Here is a 7307-nt window from a genome sequence, read left to right as displayed (position 1 = left end):
GTGGCCTCTGTCTGTATGAGTATAGGCTGCGAGTCATTGTGCCATCGGAAGGGGGGCTCTATATCTGCGCGCAAAGGAAACCTTGCGGCCCTAACTTGTTAGACGAACTTTTGAAAGGCTTCATAGTGATCCCTGCCGACCTCCCTAGGAAGGGGGTTAAGAGATTAGCTACCTCGGGCGAAAGGGTAAATCATGACTCATGGGTAAAGATGTACAACCTCTGCAGAGTGTAAAACTGGTATACTAGCCGTGCTCACGGTTATGAGCGGCCTTGGGGGTTCTTGCTGCGACGACGATGAGCTTATTAAGTTGTTATGTTAATTTGATTATCGTTTATGCTATGAGATTAATTATGCTTACACTTGATCATGTGATTAATGGATTATTTATGCTACCTTGACATTTGTTATTTAATTATGAATATGCTATCCACCATTAAAAGCTAAATGCAGTCAAACCAGTGTCAGCTATTTGAGCCTCATGAACCCCTGGTTATACTTGTTGAGTACGATATGTGCTCACTCTTGCAATTTCCCAACACCTCAGGGTATGATAATGAAGATGACTGGAATGAGGATTATCGGTATGAGTACTAGGTTTGGAGTCAACCAGTCAACAGTGTCCCTGTGTGGAGCTTCCGTCGAGAGCGTTGTTTACTTTATGCTATCATTTTTGTATGAGACTATGTGATTCCATATATATTCCGCTATGTAATAAACACTGCAATGGTACATTTGAGATTTGTCTACTTATGTGTGCGACTGTTTCTGGGGCACATATGAGTCTTTTATGCATCCTATTTTGTTCTTAAAATATGGGTGTGACAAGTTTAATCAAATTTATATAAAATAGTATGAATAATTATTTGTTAAAATAGGTTTAATATGAAAACATATTTATAGTTATTCTGATGATACTTACTCAACATCATAAACATTAGTACTTAAATTTAATCAAGTTTAAATTTATTTGACTCTTCAAGAAGTGAAAATATTTTTTCTTGACCGAAGGAGTAATCTCTTTTAATATTTCTATAGTGCTCATAGACATGGAAGAAGAACAAAAATTGTTTTGACTTGACACTGAGGTCAAATTTCTGCTCAGTATTTGCACAGTGCCACAAAATTTCTTGGCATACGTTTGAACCTAGTTATCGATCATTTAAAAAAGGAAAACACATCAATATTGAAGTATTCTCTCTTCAAACCTTACACAATGTATAATACTATATGCAATAGAAAAATGTTTTTTTTGTATAAGGGAATGAACGTAATTAGGGGACAGATATGGACATTTCCATCTTGGGGGGCATGCATGCATGATTTCCGCTCCTGTCATTAGGGGCATGCGGAGGAAGTATTTTTTTGTTTTTCTATATTATTTAATTTATTAAGTGATTTATAAAATCTGAAAAATCAATGGCTCAGATTTATTTGAGATATTACCTCTTGAAAAGTAAAGGGTGTACCTTAGCATTGCCCCATCCTAATACCTTCCATGCCTAACTACCTATGGTTGCATTGTCCTAAAAAATATATCATTCCTATCTTTTTGTTGTTGGTTGATGATGACTGTGATCTGAAACGACATGTATAAGTAATTTTTCGATGATGTGTAGAAGATAGAGTGTGAGAGAACGAACGACCTCATAATTTGGATGCCGCAGATCTTATATGGGCACTCGATCGATCACATCCTATAAAGCCTCTTAAATAATGTGTATGGTAGGCCTAGTGTGGTACAAAGTCCATCATATGAGGCAGCAGGTGTTGGCAGAAACTTATTCATGATCCTCGCATATCATTGCCAGTAGTGCATGTGATCCATCTGACTGGCGTAGCCTGATAGCAATAGTAGGAGCATCCATCCTTCATCTTGCACTTCATGTTTTGTCCTACCCTCTGATCTAGTACCATCAACATACTTGATCCACACACACCTGATTCACCTTCTTCAATTCGATCAAACTGCACTATATATGTACACCGCCTTTTGTAATATATTACTGTTGATTTTTGGTTTGTGATATATATATGCTTTGTTGCTTACATAGCAAAACAAAAAACAAAAAAAAAAATAGTTTTCAAAGTGGCTTCCCCGAGTGCATGGGCTGCGACACTCGGGAAGAGAATTTCTTCCCCGAGTGCCTTGGCTGCGGCTCTCGGGGAAGAGGGCGTCTTCCCCGAGTGCCTGGGCTGTGGCTCTCGAGGAAGAGGGCGTCTTCCCCGAGTGCATGGGCTGTGGCTCTCAGGGAAGAGGGTGTCTTCCCCGAGTGTCTGTGCTGCGGCTCTCGGGGAAGAGGGTGTGTTCCCCGAGTGCCTGGACTGCAGCTCTCGGGGAAGAGAGTGTTTTTCCCGAGTGTTGCACTCGGGGAAGATTTTTTTTAAGAAGGAAATGACGCCGGCTGCCACCAATGGCGTCAACTCTTCCCCTAGTGCCAGAACGGCTCTCGAGGAAGCCTTCCCCGAGCGCACGATTTTTGGCTCTCGGAGAAGACGTCTTTCCCGTGAAGAGGTACCCCGGGGCTCTTCCCCGAGTGTTGCACTCGGAGAAGGCTTCCCCGAGTGCAACTGGGCCTTCCCCGAGTGCTTTTGACACTAGGGGAAGCCGCTGCTTCCTGTAGTGATAGCTACTCCCTTCTCTAATTGTTTCCTCCCATTCCATTAGTCCTATATATCATTTTTAAGTGCCAAGGCTCAGTTTGAAGATTCCACTTCTCTTTCATTTATTTGTAGCTGTAGTAGTAGTAGTAGTGCTCTGCGATCAGCACGCGGAGACCGCGAGTCACTTGTTTCTGGGCTGCGCCTTTGCACGGCAGGTCTGGTTCGGCGTTCTTGACCGGTTGCAGCTGGGTGACCTTACGCCAGCGAGCGACAGTGATCTGGCAGCTGGTGGATTCAGCAACGAAAACGCATCGACAGGGGATCCCGGCCGATCTTCGATTGCGTGCTCTTGCTGATTTCCTGGACGCTATGGAAGGAGCACAACACCAGGGTGTTTGGGCGTCCGATGTCTTTGGCCAACGATGTTGTGGACGCGGCCATAAGAGATGGCGCTGAATGGGCTGAGGCAGGGTTCGCACCGCTGGTAGTGCTCTCGGCGCTTACGTCACAAAACCCTGCTATTATGTAATCTCTCTTTGTGAACCTAGTAGTTCTAGGTCTCTCTTGTTGGTGCTAAGGCTGCTCGCCTTCACCTGTTTTCGTTCTCAGGTTTTGTACCTCAGTTTGCTTTTCTCTTAATGAAAAACGGGTACCGACCCGATCGCGAAAAAAAAGCTGTAGTAGTAGTAGTGCTCTCCGAAGGACCGTAGAATCAATGGAAGCCTAGCTGGTTGCATCTCATCTGCCACTTCTACTGATCACCAACAACCTGCTTGTTGTAGATGTAGTTTCAATATGCGACGATGATCCATCAACTGAAAACTCTACAGAAAATTCTGCCTTATTTTTACCATTGGTCCTTGATAGTTGGGCACGGCAGGTACCAGGATATCCAAAGGTGGGGCAGGCATTACACCAACCAAACTTGGCCTATCCACCACCAGCTACTTCCTTCCCGATGAAGGCCAGAGTGAAGCTAATGGTTGCTCGAATCCATTCCCCACCCATGAATATTCTCAAATCCCATCATCATGTTGAAAGAGAAGTGGACGTGTGGCACCTTTTTTCTTAGTCCACACCCTTCATGCTTGTCCACCAGCAGCAGCAGCGCACGGAGCATGCCGGTCGGCCTCATGTGGTGCCACTGATCCGGTCAACCTCACTTCCACCCAATCAAGCCGGTTCATCATGTATACAACATGACACTAATGTACATATTTTTGGCTTAGAAGTGATAGAAAATTTTATGATATGAAGTTACATTAAAGTTGTAAGCCATTCACGTTGCATATTCAATTAAAAATATGTTGCATGCATGAAAAAGATCGATGGCTAACACATTAATTGAGCTGGCCGTGAACTTAAAAGTATCATCAGCGCACACTTATAATGCTCTTCATGTTTAGAATGGGTGGCTGCATTACAATGCCATTCATGTTCTTTATGCATTAATCTTTATTACTCAATCCATCCCAAATTGTAAGTCGTTTGACTTTTTTAATATCAAGTTTGACCACTCGTCTTATTCAAAGTTTTGTACAAAATATCACTTTTTTTTGTTGTGTATTGGTTTATTAATAAAAGTTCTCCAAGAATGACTTAAATTTGACTATATTTGCACAAATTTTTTTGAATAAGACGAGTGGTCAAACTTGGGGTAAAAAAAGTCAAACGACTTACAATTTGGGATGGAGGAATAGTTCTTTACTTCCTAAAATAACAAAAAAAGGAAGAGCATTAAGCTGATCTATACTGCCATGGTTTCAAAATATGAGCGACCAATTGAACACCCTTTGCTCACTATTTATGAGCCCTTCAGCAACTCCATTTTGTCCACCCCTTATATGACTGTTGTGCTTCATTTCATCCCCTCTCTAGGTACTCAGCTATAACTGTAAGCCAACTTGGCCAATGGTCCAGTGCTGTATAGAAGGTAGAACCATAGTATGGAGGATGGTGTTGAGGAGATTTCTTTATTGTTCATTAGTCATTAGTATGAATTTTCATGATGATAGTGGTTTAGAATGGGAGGCACCAGGAATTTAGAAGGCTCAACTATATGGCCGCTGGGACGACAAGGGCGCTGACTATGGGCTCCTCCTCAACCATGCTACCAAAGCCTTGCAGAAAGCATCGCCGTACTTACTCATAATCCTTTTCAAATGTCTAAAGTAGCACCCATTCAGTCATGGTTTGCTCCAATAAGATTTTGTACCGTCCATATATCATTGATCCTTCCTTCTGACTTTATTTTGTACATATCACAAGATATTCATTACCAAAATCAATGAACAAATTTAGGCCTTTTTCATTCATCAGTATATTAACACCGAAGAGGCATCTTATGCTTAAATAGTACAAAATAAATTAAGTTTAACAACTAATTTCACTAAAATTTAAGTGTGTATGCCTCTTATAAGGATAGCAAACATACAAGCTGTCACTCCTAAGATTATTTTGTATTGGTTTCAGCAAGCAAGAAATATGCTCCTGTCACGAAGGTCTTGAGAAATCACGCAAATCAGAATGATGGATCATGCAAATCAGAATAAATATAGGCTGGAGGGAAGATGTCTCCGGCTGACCAAGAGGCAGTTCCGAACACTGCCGTCCCCAATCTATAGGGCAGCTAAGTGGATTGGAAGGAGAGCTACGTGCTGTGGCGCTAATCCTATAGCCCCATGAACCAGAGCAGAGTAGTGACGGCAGACAGCTCTATGGCTCTACGGTGGAGAAAGGAGCGACCCGGGGTTCGATTGGGTTGATCCTGTTGCCCCTCATCCGTATGGGTTCAATCTGCTTCGCCGCTCCCTGGGCCAATTCTAGTAGCGAATCGAGTTCCCAAGAGAACTGATCCGAACCCCATGCAGCCTACTCTGTCCTACTCCTACCCTCGGATGAGTATCATCAACGTACACACACCTCGCCTTCAATTCAATCTGCATTATATATATACACCTCTGCAAAATGCGTGCCTCGTTCGTTACTGCCCTGCTATGCTGCTACTCTATTAATACAAAACTTTGGTCTCTATAATTCTGTTGTCTTCCCCCCATTCAGTGCAGTCCCAGTCATTTTTAAGTGCTGGCACAGTTTGAAGTGTCCACTTCTCTCCGTGTAATAATGCAAGCTGGTTGCTTCTCATCATCTGCTGCTTCTACCCTTCACCAGCTACCTGCTGCTTGTAGAATGTAGATGTATTTTTCAGAACGTGGTGATCCATCAACCACAAAAATACAGAGAAAGCTCTAGCTTGATAGTTGGGCATGAGAGGTATCAGGATATGCAGAGGTGCGGCAGACATTGCACCAACCAAACTTGCCTTTCCATAAGCAGCTAGTTCCTCTCTGATGAAGACTAGAGGTGTGCTTTGTGGTTAGCGTAATCCGCCGCGAAGAGGAAGATTGGACAGCGATCCCGCCTACCATGCCGCAAGCTTGCACTGAACCTGCTACCCCGCATCTCCGGCAGCCACGCACCCACGCCTGCCTTTCTCTGCCTCGCCCGCGACCTGGCAGCCGCTGGCCATGGCTGCGATCAACAGTGGACAACAGCGTGTCTGGATTATGCAACGAAAACGAAACCATGGTCGAAAGACGAAACCTGTTTAATCCAACGGGTCTAAAGTCTAAACTGCCTTTGTGGCTTTATTCCTCTCTACAGGATTTATAGAAGCTTTCCGTGGAGACAGCTGGGAACAGAGATGTCAGCGTGTTTCGGGTCTGATGAAGATTTGGAATGATCATAAACGTTATGTTTACTCCCAAATCGGAGCCACCACCTGTTCTCACAATTCTCAGTTTAACATTATCTTTAATTACTCTCTACTTTATGAGCAACAAAATTCAGGTTAACCGTACCTTGTTACAGGGAAAAAAATAACTCTGCCTTTTGGGTACAAATAACTTTTTAAAAGTGTATGTAAGTAATATGAATATTTTCCATAGTACACCAAACACAAAGATTATTGTTGAATATCCGTCCATAGTTGTCTATAGTGGTCATTGCTCTGTCCTAAGGCACCGGAGAAACAGAAAAAAAAAAATCCTTGGCATGGTTCTCAATGGACGGCAACAGTATCCTTGTTACACTTTACTTAACCGTCGTTTCATGGACTTTAGATGGCAGTGGCACACAAAAAGAAACAAAAAATACTAAGTTGTTTTCACGAGAACTTTGCTAGTGATGTGCCAAGCTTTCTTTCATCATTATGTGGTACATAGGGAATTCTCTCTTAATCTGATTATATATATCATGATTAATATTTAGACTAAATTAACATGACAGTGCTAATTATCCCCACATAATCGATGTGTCCGAAATATTTGAGTTAATTTCCTGTTTTCAATGTACTGATAATGTACTCCTTCTGGTTGGGAGAACAAGATGTCCCGAGTAGCACAATTGCACAAATACATTAACCACAGTTCGGTTTTTTTCCTTACTGGTTTGGGTCCTTTGCTGGTCGATTGACCGATTTGTGTAATAAATGGTCTGATTCTACCTCATGGTAGATGAAGCCGGATATAAACTATCCTTTATCTAAGAAAAAATCCGCGATAATAATTAAACCCTGTTGAGCCGTGGCCAGCTCCGTGCACTGTAGTAAGGAGTTGTGCGAAACAGGACCTCACTACTTATTGGTCTAATTTCATCATCTCCATCCAACCATCCCACATCTATAAGTAGTGACCATCTTCCTTC

This window comes from Sorghum bicolor, chromosome 10 (assembly GCF_000003195.3).
Source record: "Sorghum bicolor cultivar BTx623 chromosome 10, Sorghum_bicolor_NCBIv3, whole genome shotgun sequence".
NCBI classification, from domain to species: Eukaryota; Viridiplantae; Streptophyta; class Magnoliopsida; order Poales; family Poaceae; genus Sorghum; species Sorghum bicolor.
This window is presented reverse-complemented; position numbering follows the sequence as displayed.